This window comes from Rhamphochromis longiceps, linkage group LG3, assembly GCF_057381845.1.
Source record: "Rhamphochromis longiceps isolate RC_006_pf linkage group LG3, R_longiceps_female_GT1.1, whole genome shotgun sequence".
NCBI classification, from domain to species: Eukaryota; Metazoa; Chordata; class Actinopteri; order Cichliformes; family Cichlidae; genus Rhamphochromis; species Rhamphochromis longiceps.
Window position 1 is genome coordinate 17,271,031 of NC_140559.1, and position 15,399 is coordinate 17,286,429.

Below are 15,399 nucleotides of genomic sequence, written 5' to 3' on the forward strand. Positions count from 1 at the left end.
TCAGAGTCACTGCTGCTTCTAACTGGTTAGGTGGTTTATAAGGAAGTGACTCAATATTGGCGGGGTTTGTGCTGTGTTTTGGTGATTTTGTGCGGGAGAAAGCGAAACAAGTGTGCGACATGATTAGAGACAAGAGAGGACGCGTTGTTAAATTGTTAAAAAAAAAAGTATACGGCCAACCTATTATTAGAGGTTGTTGTACATTATTATTATTATTATTATTATTATTACTATTTAAAAAATCAATAAGACACAAGCAAAGAGAGAACACAGCATGGCACATGTTTAAACAAAATTATAAATTCATCAAATAGATATAACATTTTTATCCAAAAAATACTTGTTCAAAGCCCCACAACGGTACTCTGATGTCTCACAGAAATGCCACATCATATCAAACAGAAGCTGGCAACTCAGCTCTGCAACTTAGCTCTGCAGAGTGGACAATCATAACGAAACAGTTTATTTCCAGTTTTAGATTCAAGCTGCTTTTTATACTTTTGGCCACCAGATGTCACCAAAGAGGACTGTGTTGAAAAGTTTAGAGTAATGAACCTTTTTTCAATTACAAGCTTCAGAAAAGCTTCATTTCACTTCTCTTAAGGAAGTTGAAAGTCCACAGGATGTGTTACATTGTATGGACAGGATGATCATACATGCATTATAACAAAAGTACGTAGTGAAAAGTAGCATTGGGCCCACATTATAAAAAAAATATTGATGATCATTTTGAAAAGATGATTTTCTTTTTTAATTTTCTTTCATTTTTAATCAATTTATTTCCTGTATTGAAAGATCATAAGATGGAGGATAAGCTCAGTAGTTTCATTTTCTTTTGTAGACAAGATGGAGGATGAGCTCAGTAGTCTTATTGGTTTCACTTTTAATTTTACACATGATGGAAGAGTGTTTGAAGAGTGCAGTTGTAAAATCAAGAAAATCAAATATAAGCTCTGGTTCACGTCCAGTGTTAGTAACAGCTTTGAGGTTTGTTCGTGATCAGTCTGCTGTAGGATCTTCAAGTTTCTGATGGCTTTCTTACAGACATGCGTGGATCTAGAGAAATTATCTTAGGGATATCAAATTGGATATCAAATCAATTATGTATGGTTAAAATGCATCAGACACGCACACATTTCATATAAATAAAGTCTATAACTTAATTTTCTTTAGCGCAGATAAATAAATACATTTAATTAATTAATTAAAGGTTTCAGTTACATATAACGTGCATTTTGTAAACTGAAAAAAAAAATAATATTGCACAATATGGATATAGTGAGTGCATGTCACTGAGACAACAAGAGACAAAATGATGGCAGAGCGTTTGCGAATGTAATTTGAAACTGTGAACAAATGTAAATATAAGGATTCTTTCTGCATCATGAGTCCAGGCTGGTCTTCCTTAGATCAGATTGGGACAATAAATCTATGAGAAGGTCTCTTCTGATATCATTATTCTGATATATGTAGTCCTTCCAACACGCATGACTTCTAATCCCTGCCATGAATTTATCATATGTAATAGTGATTCTAATTTTCGACATTTTTGGAACTTTTCTACCAGCTCAACAGTTCTGTCATCACACACACACACACACACACACACACACACACACACACACACACACACACACACACACACACACACACAACAGTTTCTGTGTGGTTTGGATCACAATCTGTATGTCTGTTGGCCAAAGATGCAACAGGGTGAAACATGTGAATGTGTGATGATTTTCAGAGATGAAGAACAGGAACAGAGTTCAGAAAACAAGAGGGAGATTACTTTCAATGATAAAGACTGCTGATCATGTGATTTTTGATAAAGTTGAAATTTGATCAAGGCTCTGTGTATAATGGACATTTTTCTGGTTTTATTTTGTTGAATTATTTGTTGTTGCTCATGACAAACTTTACAAGAAACATTCAAAAGTTACAAATGGAAACAAAAAAGTATGAAAAAAACAACGTTGATGAAGACCATTACAATACTGATAATACAATAATAAAATGACTTGGCTTCAAAGCAACAAATATGTAATAAGCTTTGTGATACAGATTTAGAGAAATTAATATCTGACTCTGCAACTATAAAGTTTGAGTTTATTGCCCAGAACACTTTGTAAACTGTAAAATTTGATAAACCGGTTTCACTTAAAAACATCCACAAACTTATTTATTCAGTTATAAAGTAACATCATCTAAAGGTGAAGAATAGAAAGAAGGAAAAGACCCAAAAACTCAATACATGCCAACGGAAAAAAGCTCTACCTAATTTTATGTAACAAAATGTTTTTGAGATGTCTTTCAACTGTAGCAGATCAGCGCATCCTTCACACTCCGATTATTGATTCCCTATAATTCACAGTATTTGCTATGTTGTTCAGATTATTTTATACAGTGTTTGTCATGTCATTTGATTTAGTCAGTGACTCTAATTATTCTGTAACAGCAGATCTCTACCTGAGCAACAGTTTGTGCAGCTCAATCCTCACAGAACAACTTTGATCTTACAAACAGCTGCTGAACAGAAAGACGAAACAAATATACTCCATGTGTATATAATATTTTACAAAAATGTAAAATGTTGTACATTGAAATCTTGCACAGTGTAAAGAAGCTGTACTGTAACACTAATTTAAGCTGATGTTAAGTTTGTAATACTGTTTTAAATGGTGTTAATTAATCCTGTGAAAAATGAATGAAGATGAACAAACACTGTAGATCACAGAGTCGCTGACAGAGAGCTCAGAGAGACAAACTAACATAGTCTGAACAGGTTTGATGAAATGAAAAATTAAGTCTTGTAAAACTTTCTCATAACCCTCTCTAATAAATGTACATACACAATGTAACGAGTTAGCAATCTGCCTACTTATACAGTACATGCTTTCATAAACAACATATGTGAGGATTATCTGGACTTTTTGGTAAAAGTTGGATCTTGTTTCTAAACCAACTATTTGTGAAGAAGTAAATTTCCTTCTAGTTTCTCATTCGCTGGTGAAATTCAGTTCAACAGGGCTGGAGTCGATCGCAGCTGTCACTGAGTATGAGGTTTAGTACACCAGGACAGGACCAACAGTAAACATTAATACATAGAGTTAATGTTTGTTGTCTATGAATTCTGATATTATTGTTTAATGATAACTTTGATGAACTTAAGGTTAAACAGCAATTCATCATTTATTAATAATGGTTATTACAAAGTGTTACCTGAAACTAAATTCGGAACATATTTGAACGCCAGAGCTGAATCTCACTTTCTTTCCACATTCTAAAAGTCAACACTAATGGTTTGAAATAGCAGCAGGAGTCTCACAGTTATCTGTACGAAGCCCTGAGACGCCTGAAACAGGCTGATGTCCAACAGAATACTGTCCCTTTTCTATCTTTTTTTCTGTAGATCAAGAAAGCAATAACAGCAGCAACAAGAAGCACATCAATACAACAGGTAAATCCTCCTTCTTTACTCCATTTGTCTTCCCTCCATCTTTGTTGTCTTCATCCTTCTCTTGTCCTCCTGTCTGACCTGCAGGTGAGAAACAGGTGTGAGGTGTCAGCTGTCAGGTAGGTCAAATCAAATCAAATCACTTTTATTGTCACATCACATGTGCAGGTACATTGGTACAGTACATGTGAGTGAAATTCTTGTGTGCGAGCTTCACAAGCAACAGAGTTGTGCAAAATACAATAACGTAAACAAGCAAAATACAGGTGATGAGTGAAGAACAGAAGAGAATCCATTTCCTCTTCAAACTGCTGTCAGACATTATCTACTGCACTCTGATCACATCACTCAGACCAGCTGCTTTCTACAAAGTCTCATCAGCAACATCTTTAGAAACAAACATCAACAACCAGGAAGCAGCTTCACCTCTGATCACACACACACTCAACTCTACTCACTCACCTGGAGGATCAACAACAGTCAGGTAGATGATGCTGATGAGATTCAAATGCTTTGTTCCTATCTGGACGACACCACACTTGTATGTTCCAGCATCATTAGTCGTCACATCCTTCAGAATCAAAGACACGTCTCCATCCTTCATCTGTCTGTCCTGCAAATCCACCCGGTTCTTAAAAGATGGATGCTGGTTATCTGGAAAAAACTTCCCATCTCGGTACAAAAGCACATGTTTATCTCCCTGGTCAGCTCTGTTCCACTCTAAAACTAAGATGTTGTTGTTTGGAGCTCGACATGTCAGAGTGACGTCCTGTCCAGACTCAGCTGTGATGGTTTTTGACTCTGAAAGAGGAAACAACACAGATCAGAGAGGTTAAAGGTCAAAGCACAACTGATCACTTCAACAGCAAGTGATCAGTGAGAGAAACTGCAGAAAGTGATCTCGCTCAGATCAGTCATCAGTGGTGTTTCAGTCAGTCAGTTGTAAATATAATGCTTATTCATGCATAAAAAAAATCATTTTACAGTAGGAAACAACAATAATACAGGCGATCAAAAAGGTTCAGTCAATGCTAATGGAAATGAGTCGAAACACAACAAAGATTGTGTCATGTTGTGTTAATGAATATTAACACTGATGAACACTTTTGGTTCATCCTGAGAATCTCCAAAACACAGAACCTAAAAACATGAACAGGATTGTTGCCAAGAAAAGATGCGAAACATCCAGCTCTGGCAAAATGGTGAATGTTTTGACTTGTTATTATTAAAATATTAGTTAAAAGCACAAATTTTATTTATGTTTTCATGTTTTTTGAAGAATGCTTATATTTTGAAATTGCACAATGTTGACAGAAGATCAAAACATTTTAATTTATTTTAAGTTGAAGTTGATTTATTTTGGAATAATAATGCAACCGGTTTGTTTCAATGCATATTTAAGTAATTCTTGAGAAAAGGGACAAGACATGTCTGTCAAATAAAATCCAATTTTGGCATTAGAAATTTGAATACGCAAGAGACTAAAAGACAAACCAAGGCAATGTTTATACAACAAAAGTATGATTTTGCATTCAATAAATGCTCATGCTCTTCAGCAGTCCTGTAAAATTGCTGTGACAGGAACCAGCCTCTCATTATAAGACACTGTGAGTCTCTGCATGCTGCCTTTATGGAGCTACAGCTGTTTGTATACACTGAACAAAAAGCTTTGTAGCTGCATACTGACTCCTAACACTACAACACATCACACTGACACACACATTACACTTCTTTGTCTCTGTCACAGCTGGATTACAGCCACAGATGTAACATCTACACAGAGTCTATCAGGCCTCTCAATCAAAATAAAACTAACACCTTGTGAAATATTGTTGACTTGTAATACAGGTTCATTCTCTTTGTCTCAGAAGCAAATATATTTTTGTTTATAATGGTTAAACCTCACCTGCAGAGATAAACACGAAGAAGCCGACAAACAGCAAAGTGGAGCCGAGTGACGCAGTTATAGCAGACATGTCCGTGTTCTCAAGTTCAGCTGAGCAACACTTTAATTGTGAAAAATGTCTGAGTCTGTAAGTATTTCCAGTGAATGACCCCAGTATCTCGACTTCATTAGATTCAATTTAAGGTCTAAATACAGCTAAATGTTTTGTCTTTTCTGCTACTCAAACTCAACACCTTCGCTTCAATCTCGTTTCAGGAAGTCACATGACATTTGATACTTCGGACTGTAGGACAATCATAAATAAGTGCGTCATAACTAAAGCAGTGAAATCTAAAGCAAGTCTGAATGTTTAACAGGTTAAATTCTTGAATGACACAACACACAATGAACAACACAAACATAACCTCATAATCTCATCATCAATAATCAGCTACACACTAAAGACCATAATCAGCCAAAGCACTTCAAAATGACGTCACTGTATAAAAATGTATATAGTACTATGGAGGAAGCAGCATTTAGCTGTAGCCTCCATAAAACCACAGAGAACTTTGTCCACCTTTGATTGTCTTTAAGTTGTGTTGGAGCCACAGAGAGCAAATCTTTGTTCTTCATGGAGAACCAGTGAGGCTGTTTGGACTTTACATAAAGGTCTAGTCTAGTTCTGTCCTGAAATTTAAAAAGTGTTGAAACAGGCACACACCCTATCTTTGAGGAGGCTTGTCTGTACATGCTTTATATTTGGCTTGTTCTCCTTTTCTTCACTGTAAGCAATTTCTTTTCTCTCATTTTCATCAAACCAACATTCTGTAAATGAGTTACTCAATTAACTTCTGTGTGAAATCGTCAAAAAACAAAATGAGGTAAAAAGAATCTTAATAATCATTGTAACCTAATTAACCTAATCTAATTAACATTAGCAATGCATTGCTCAAATAATAATTTGAACAATACAAACCAGATGGTGTCAGATCACTTACTGTTCTCGGGAATTCAGGACAGTCCTCAGTTTTTTGCTGCTCATCTTGATGAGGAAAGATGAGATCACATTTTTATTCTCTCTCAGTCACTTTTCTGAGTTAGAAGCAGTCCAAAGCTGACATAAGTGTTAAATTAATTCATGTAAAACAGAAGTAAAAAGAAAAATCCAGAAATAAGTACTGATAGAAATACGGGACACTAACTTCACCAAGTTACTAACTTCAGCTGTGAAAACACCATCTGACACAGAGACAGGGGAGAACAGCTATTTTACACCGTCAGACAGACAGGATCAGACATGTTTTGCTATGTTGTTTGATGCAATGATGTTGAAACTTGGAGCTAAAGTCGACATCGCAAACTTGCTCAGATTTTGAGGAGTATTCATACTGTGTGGCAGGTTGAGGCAACATTCACTGATGGATAAGATCTGTGTGGTACGCATTTTCACCTTTTTTCACCAATATTGTTGTGTTTAATCAAAAAAGGTGATTGATTAATTAATTAATTAATTAATTAAAAGGTGATTAAAAAAAACAATGGAGGAAAAACCAAGACAAAGGTTCAGAGAAATACAGCAAATTATTTAATGCACACCAATTATTTCATATATATATATATATAAAAAAAAACACCCAGCACGCCCCTGCGGGCGGTTTATCCTTCAAGCTCGGGTCCTCTACCAGAGGCCTGGGAGCTTGAGGGTCCTGCGCAGTATCTTAGCTGTTCCCAGGACTGCGCTCTTCTGGACAGAGATCTCCGATGTTATTCCCGGGATCTGCTGGAGCCACTCGCCTAGCTTGGGAGTCACCGCACCTAGTGCTCCGATTACCACGGGGACCACCGTTACCTTCACCCTCCACATCCTCTCGAGCTCTTCTCTGAGCCCTTGGTATTTCTCCAGCTTCTCGTGTTCCTTCTTCCTGATATTGCTGTCATTCGGAACCGCTACATCGATCACTACGGCCGTCTTCTTCTGTTTGTCTACCACCACTATGTCCGGTTGGTTAGCCACCACCATTTTGTCCGTCTGTATCTGGAAGTCCCACAGGATCTTAGCTCGGTCATTCTCCACCACCCTTGGGGGCATCTCCCATTTTGACCTCGGGACTTCCAGGTTATACTCGGCACAGATGTTCCTGTACACTATGCCGGCCACTTGGTTATGGCGTTCCATGTATGCCTTGCCTGCTAGCATCTTGCACCCTGCTGTTATGTGCTGGATTGTCTCTGGGGCATCTTTACACAGCCTGCACCTGGGGTCTTGCCTGGTGTGATAGACCCCAGCCTCTATGGATCTTGTGCTCAGAGCTTCCTGCACTACCAACTGCCTGGCACCTCTGGCCAAGGTCATCAATGATAACTTTGTTATCATTGAGGGCCTGATGAGCACAGTTCACGCCATAATTATATATATATATATATATATATATATATATATATATATATATATATATATATATATATATATATATATATATATGAGGCTGTACGCTAAGCGGAAGGAAGGGGGCCGGGGACTGGTGAGTGTCAGCACCACAGTCCAGGATGAGACAACGAACATCCAAGAATACATTGGGAAGATGGCCCCAACTGACCGAGTGCTCAGTGAATACCTCAGGCAGCAGAAACCCAAGAAAGAGGAGGGAGACGAGGAACCATCATGGAAGGACAGGCCCCTGCACGGTATGTACCACCGGCAGATAGAGGAGGTGGCTGATATCCAGAAATCCTACCAGTGGCTGGACAAAGCTGGACTGAAAGACAGCACAATCAATCAATCAATCAATCAATCTTTATTTATAAAGCACTTTTCATACAAAAAAAATGTAGCACAAAGTGCTTTACATAGTTAAAAGCAGCCCACCCCACCCCACCCCCCACACACATACACACACGCGCACACTTAAAGAGTAAAAATTGGGCTGGGCTCGCATGAGCCAAGTGAGGAAACACTATAACAGGGAGCCGTCTGCACCGGGAGCCGGTCACAGACCGCAGCCTCCAGGCTGGGCACACAGCAGGAGGGAGGCCAAGGAGCCCCCCAGCCAGGCTGAGAGGACCCCCAGAGACCCAGCAGCCACGGTCAATCACAGCCCCGGTGCAGAGAGCGCCCTCCGAGGAAACACTGGAGATATGACACAATAGGATATATACAGGATAAAATAAATAAGAACAGGATACAATATAAATATAAATAGAGTAAGAAGATTAAAAAATGAATAAGAATAAAATCAATAAATATTAGGTAAAGCCTAAATTAATAATAGAATAGAATAACAGAGGCACTAATCATGGCAGCACAAGAACAAGCTCTGAGTATAAGATCCATAGAGGCTGGGGTCTATCACACCAGGCAAGACCCCAGGTGCAGGCTGTGTAAAGATGCCCCAGAGACAATCCAGCACATAACAGCAGGGTGCAAGATGCTAGCAGGCAAGGCATACATGGAACGCCATAACCAAGTGGCCGGCATAGTGTACAGGAACATCTGTGCCGAGTATAACCTGGAAGTCCCGAGGTCAAAATGGGAGATGCCCCCAAGGGTGGTGGAGAATGACCGAGCTAAGATCCTGTGGGACTTCCAGATACAGACGGACAAAATGGTGGTGGCTAACCAACCGGACATAGTGGTGAGAGAGTGATATTATACCCCTTATGTCAAACTGAGTGATTTATGGTCCCACAATAAAGTTTTATGACCCCAGGCAGTAATAAAGTAATAAAGGAAGTAATAAAAAATATGATATTCATAAAAAATATGATATTCATCAAAAAATATGCTAGTTCATAGCTCATTGCTTTCCCCCCCCCTAAAAACAACTAATTGATTATTTTCAAAGTTTCTTATATATCAAATAGCATTCTTTTATTTTTTTTAAGCCATTAAAAAGTTTTTACTTTTTATGCTCAAAAATCGCCATCTGGTGGCGGGTCAGTGTGCGCGCGCGCCCGAGGCTGTGTGTCTGGGCGCACGGGAGCGCGCCCGTGTCTCCGGACCGTGCTCTCTCGGGCTCCATGCTTATGTGTTTAAAAATCTGTTAAACCATATTAAAATTGTTTAGTTAAACTTGTGCTTTTGTAACATTCAGTATGGCCGGAAATACAGGCTGCATGCCTTGGGGCAAAACTTTATTTCGATTTATATGCATTTGTAGATTTAGAATAAAACTCATAGTCAAAAAAAACCTCTCGCCGATCCCCTAACCCTCCTTAGACACATAAGCAGGGAAAACTCCTTAAAAAACCCTCCGTGTTTTCTCCAAAACCCTAGAATAACTTGTTAGGTACCCCCTCTATTCCCAAAACCTTATATTCGATAACAGGGCAAATCCTGAAAAAATCCTTAGTCTTTTTTCTCAAATTCAGCGCCCCGCGGCTCCCGCCCACCGATCCTCCACCGAGCAAAAGGCAAAACTCCTTTAAAAAATCCCTCCGCGTTTTCTCCAAAACCCTAGAATAACTTATGTACCCCTCTATTCCCAAAACCTTATATTCAAAAACAGGGGGGAAATCCTTAGTCTTTTTTCTTTAAAACAATCCCTCTTACTAGCTACCTCTAAAATTCTACGCAGGGTCTAAGTTCTACCTCGCTCTTAATCGCACCGACTTGCAACCGCTTCCAGAGCACAATTTGTCCTGCTTGTTCGCTCCCCGCTCTGCTCCCGAATGCTGCTTACCTCGTTTGAAAATTTCCGCCGGAGACTAACTCGGCCTGACTTCGCCCCCCTGCCAATCACATAACAATGGCACGGCTCCCTTCGCACCCCGGTTAGCCAATCTGCTGCAGGTCCGATTTTTATGATCTCCCGCTGAGGTTAAGACTGCCGTCGAGCTCCCAGAAGACCTCTGCCTTCAGCCATATCAACAACTGGCGCCGCTCCGCGTCTCTTTCCTTATCCGCATATCACTCGGTAAGTGTTAATCTTCCCCCTCTAACTACATTTTCGCATTTTCCTTTTTACCATTCTGTCAAAAAAGCTTTTTCATCTTCAAAAGCCATGCAAATAGGCTCTGTAACACTTGGAATACACTTTTTAAAAATATATATAAGCTCGCCTCTAACACTCAGAGCTAAAAAGTGCGTTTGTACACTAAACTATAGCAGCGATCATGTCCTCATCAGGTACCTCATTTTTCTCACTCTTGTTCATATAATTTTTATATTTTACTGTTTTTCCCATTTGTAAATACTGTTGTTATTTCTTTTCAGACTCTGAGATAAGCGTGCTCAACTCGTCTCTTTTTGGTTCTCTCGATCGAATTGGTAGGTTTGGTTCATTCTTGTTCTCCCTCTTAACAGCTAATTGTACAAGAAAAACAAAACATTTACCCTCTTTTTCATTTTTATCAAACTTTCTAGATATCTCAGACTTGGACACCTTTATTTTTTCGAGTTCGCCGAATTCTTCTCCACCAGTGCTTGAGCGATCCACAGGCAAGAACATCCGTCTCTCCACACGCGATAGACAGCATCTGCTCTCTACGCTAGATCAGCTCTGCCTGGATTTTGACCGCGAGTGACCGGATGTTGTTTCTGGCCTGAGGTTGCCTGAAATGCCGTGAGGCTCGTTTGAAAGATTGCGCCCGAGACAACCCGTTCTCACTCCCAAAGCGTAACATTTTACGCTAGGTGACAAATCGTCACCATATTACGTTTTCGGCTACCCACCACGTTCCTAAATGACGACCTCGGAAAAAGAGGAAATATGAGAACCGTCTGGACTGAACCTACACATGTTCGCTCTTTTTCTTCAAATCGCTTAGAAACACGCTATTTAACATCATTAAAGTCCTGGTTAAGGTCAGGAATAAGGTTATGGTCAGGGCTAGGGATAAGGTTAGGTTTAGGGCTGGAATACAGGGCTGGAACGTCTACTACCGCGGGAGCGTCATTGCACTGGATTCCAGCCATAACCCGCCGCGTACCATAAGAACGCCGAAGGTCTCCTTTCGCGTTCCTCAGGAACGCCGCGGGACGTGACAAAACGTCGACATGTTACGCCTCGGGAGTGAGAACGCTCTGCCCGAGACCAACTCCGCCTCCAAGGCATGCATACCTTTAGCTGCCACCAGTGAGATATCAGAGCCGGGCTCCACTTATCCAATCAGGAGCACGAGGAAGACAGCTTTTGCAGACTCTCCAGAAATATACAAGTCCTTACCAACTGCTCTGCAACCCAGTGTTTCTGGTCCCCTCACGAACTTATTGAGATATTTTTTATGAACCACCAAAAGAGCCATTTTACCCCCCAGTACAGAAGACTGCATCTGGATCTGAGGGCAGCAGCGGGGACAAATGATTGTAATGAAGCGATTGTCCATGTTCATGGCTGGTCTTAGATAATCGTGAGTTATTGTGTCTTATGGTGAAAAGTACATAGTTTTGCAAGAGGCATACAAGCACTGTGGAAAAAATGATCGTCCTCTAAAACTGTTTTTGTGAGCACTTTGCTCCCTATGTTATGCTTTAAAAATATGATACATGTAATGTGATCATCAAAGAACATGATTTTTTTTTAACTTTTATTCTTATGCTTTTAAAGTATGTCAGATTATCATAAAGCACTTATTTGTATGTTATAATGTTTTTCTTACACCATGTGTAATTTTTATAAACACCTTGTTCATTGTATCAATGTGTAATTATGTATCTTTGATAAATAAATAAAATATTTAATCTTGTATTTGTGTACTTCCTGGTGATTCAATAAAAAATTAGTCACATATCACTCTGATAAACACAGATCTCTGAAAGAAATGTTTGATGGAACAAAGGAAACAAGTGTCTGTGCTGCTAAACTTTTAAGTCACCATGGTTTAAATGAGAAAGTCTGTATGTAAAACATGAAAAACTCCATATCAGTGATATCTACAAAGGTGTACTCATTTCTTTGTTATGGTACTTTACTGTTCCAATGAAACAAAAAGAAAATCTCATTTTTAAGTACATTTTTCGGCCATCCTGACCTATTTTCAGGGGCAAGAATGTTGATGTTAGACTGTGTTTTAAATCAGGTTGTGATCTTAAACTAACTATCACAGCACTGATTTTACTGATTACAGTTGTAATCTCAATTAGAATACCAAACTGGCTTTTCTCCAGTCAGTGTTATGGTGAAATTTAACTTGTTCTTTTGTGTAATTGCACATGGCCCATCACAGGACCCCTTAGTAAGCTGTACAGCATAAGTTTTCAATACACTTTTGTCAGAAAACTTCACAGTATGAGAAGTTACAGCACAGCTTCTCCAAGTGTGTGCTTCTTTTTCAGTCAGCCTGCTTTTAGAGCATCTGCATTAGCTCATGTAGTAAAAGTACAATCAGTAAGTGTACTTTAACATTTGAGATTCCGAGTGACTCTTGCTTAGATCATGTGAACTATATCATGAACCTTTTTTTTTTGTATAATGCATCAAACCTGTTCAAATCAGTTTATTTTCAATTTATTTCAACTAATCTAGAGACAAGGAACTCCTTTTCAGCTTCTGTGATGCATTTACTTCTCACACCTTAATCTAGATGTTAGTGTTCTCAAAGGTAACATGTCTCATGTTACCATCATGTATTTCTAAAACCCCGCCTCAGTCTATGCCCTATAGACTCTCACATGGAAACACCATTGATCTAGATATTCAAAAATTTCATCAGGACATCTCTAACATCTAAAGTTTTTGTTGTTTTTATGTTTTACATAAAAAAAAAACCTTTAGATTTTCAAATGAAAGCAAAGTGACATGCAAGGATATTTTTCTTTAGTGATGTTGCTTCAGCAATCTCAAATACTAATTATTCTGGGAATTTTTATGGTCAAACTATGTGATTTTCCAAGTGTGTGTTTGTGTGTGTGTGTGTGTGTGTGTGTGTGTGTGTGGAGTAAAATGACCTTCTTCTTATGATGTTGTCACCATGAATCATTCAGGATTAATAACACAAATTGTTTCGATAGCAGAAACAGTCTGTCTTATAGTTCTTAGACGTTACCGCTAGTTTTACAAGCACAGTCTTCTTCAGCTCTGTTTATGTAGCTTTTATGAAACTGATTTTCCATAGTACAAGTAGCATTTAATTTTTCTTTGCTCTCCAGTATAAATGCAATAATTTGCAGGCTTCATTGAAACTGTCACAAATGTAACACTCAATGCCAAAAACAGGGTTGATTAATGTTTCTATGAACACTGCTGCGTATATCAACAGCTCTGAAACCCCCCTTTATTTTTTTTAAAGTCATGCAGGACAGGCTCTCTGTTACTCTCTGTGTCTCTAAAAATCCCAACAAAACTGGCAATCACCTTGTAGAGGAATTTCTTTCATTTATCTATTGATCACTTTGTTTATTGGTAATGCTTTTAGGTCACTGTTTTAGCATGTCTGCCTCATACTCCATTCAAACAGTTAGACAGATGGTGGGGGTCTGGTAAGAAAGTTGTCTTGATTAAAGAATGTTAGCTACCGCTCATCACTTGTCTGCAGGCTTTATTAAATGGAAAACTTCCACAACAACCTCTAAACAGTGGTTTATGGCTTTTTGTCACCTGCAACACCATGTAACACTTGGATGTTAGATTCTTTTACCAGTCAGTGTTGTTAGCCCCAACCCCCAGGCTCCAGGTGTCTGAGCTCTAACCCTGGCTGCCAAATGTCCCTCTGAGGCCTCTGTGTCTTTAACACCAGACTAAGTTTGTAGTCCTATCTACTAATATTATTTTATGTTTTATTATAGCACAAGGTTCAGTTAGGTTACTACTTTGACTTCCTCAATTTGAGCACATTTCTGACCCAATACTTTGTCAAACCTTTACTCGAGTGTTTTTGACACTAGCAGCTGTACTTCTACGTAAGTAAAAATTGCCTGCACTTTTGCCACCTCAGTTGCCACTTTTCTGGAGTTTGTGCAGTTTTTATATTGAAACGTTCAACGTTTTACGTGTTATCCTTGATCACAGTTCTAAACAAGTTAACTTTCTTCACTTCAAAGTAACCCAAAAAAGCAACTATATATCCAGTTCTGTTTACTCCAAAATTGGTTTAAGGCTATTCTGTAGTCGTGATATGGCCATACAAATAATATTAAGTTGAATTATTCTTAAGAAAAATATGGTTGCTTCATGGCTACCTGTTCAGAGAATCTGCAGGCTTTTATGGAAACTGTCACAATGTAACACTCACACTGTCAAAACAGGGTTGATCCATTTTTCTATGAGCACTGATTCATATATCAACAGCTCTGAAAATCCTTTTTTTTTTTAAGTAAAGCAGAACAGGATCTCTGTATCTCTAAAAATCCCAACCAAAACTGGCAATCACCTCTAAACAAATGGAAGTAGTTTATGGATCTTTATCACCTGCAACACCATGTAACACCTAGATGTTAGACTTTTTTTTACCAGTCAGTGTTGTTAGCCCCCCCAACCTCCAGGCTCCAGATGTCTGAGCTCTAACCCTTGCTGCCAAATGTGCCTCTGAGGCCTTTGTGCCTTTTACGACCACACTAAGTTTGTAGCCTCCTCTACTAATATTATTTCATTTTTTTTATTATAGCACAAGGTTCAGTTAGGTTACTACTTTGACTTTCTCACTTTGAGCACATTTCTGACCCGATACTTTATCAAACTTTTTACTCGAGATGTTTTTGACACTAACAGCTGTACTTCTACGTAAGTAAAACATTGTCTGCACTTTTGCCACATCAGTTGCCACTTTTCTGGAGTTTGTACAATTTTTACATTCACATTTTCAAGGGTTTATGTGTTATCCTTGATCACAGTTCTAAAAAAGTTAACTTTCTTGACATAAAAGTAGCCCCAAAAAGACAAATATATGTCCAGTTCTTTTTTACTCCAAACCTACTGATCGGAAAACATTATGTGATGCTGGAAGTTTTTATCCTATCCACCTGCAAAACAAGTTTACCTGTAAGCCAACACATTAGACTTAAACAAATTTGTGAAATTCCTGAACAATATGCTTTGTGCAGTAGCAGTAGTACCAGAACTAGTGCTAGTAGTCCTAGTATTCTGCAGCAACCAGGCTTCAAGAGTGATCACTATTCTGGCTT

General features: G+C 38.7%; 1 long non-coding RNA gene across 1 annotated transcript; it reads left to right on the top strand.

Moving 5' to 3' along the window:
• Positions 1 to 10,036: 10,036 nt before the first annotated feature.
• Positions 10,037 to 10,934, top strand: LOC146673214 (uncharacterized). Its single transcript, XR_014910492.1, has 3 exons — positions 10,037 to 10,255; positions 10,555 to 10,608; positions 10,705 to 10,934. It is a non-coding gene; the product is annotated as an uncharacterized LOC146673214 (long non-coding RNA).
• Positions 10,935 to 15,399: the final 4,465 nt, after the last annotated feature.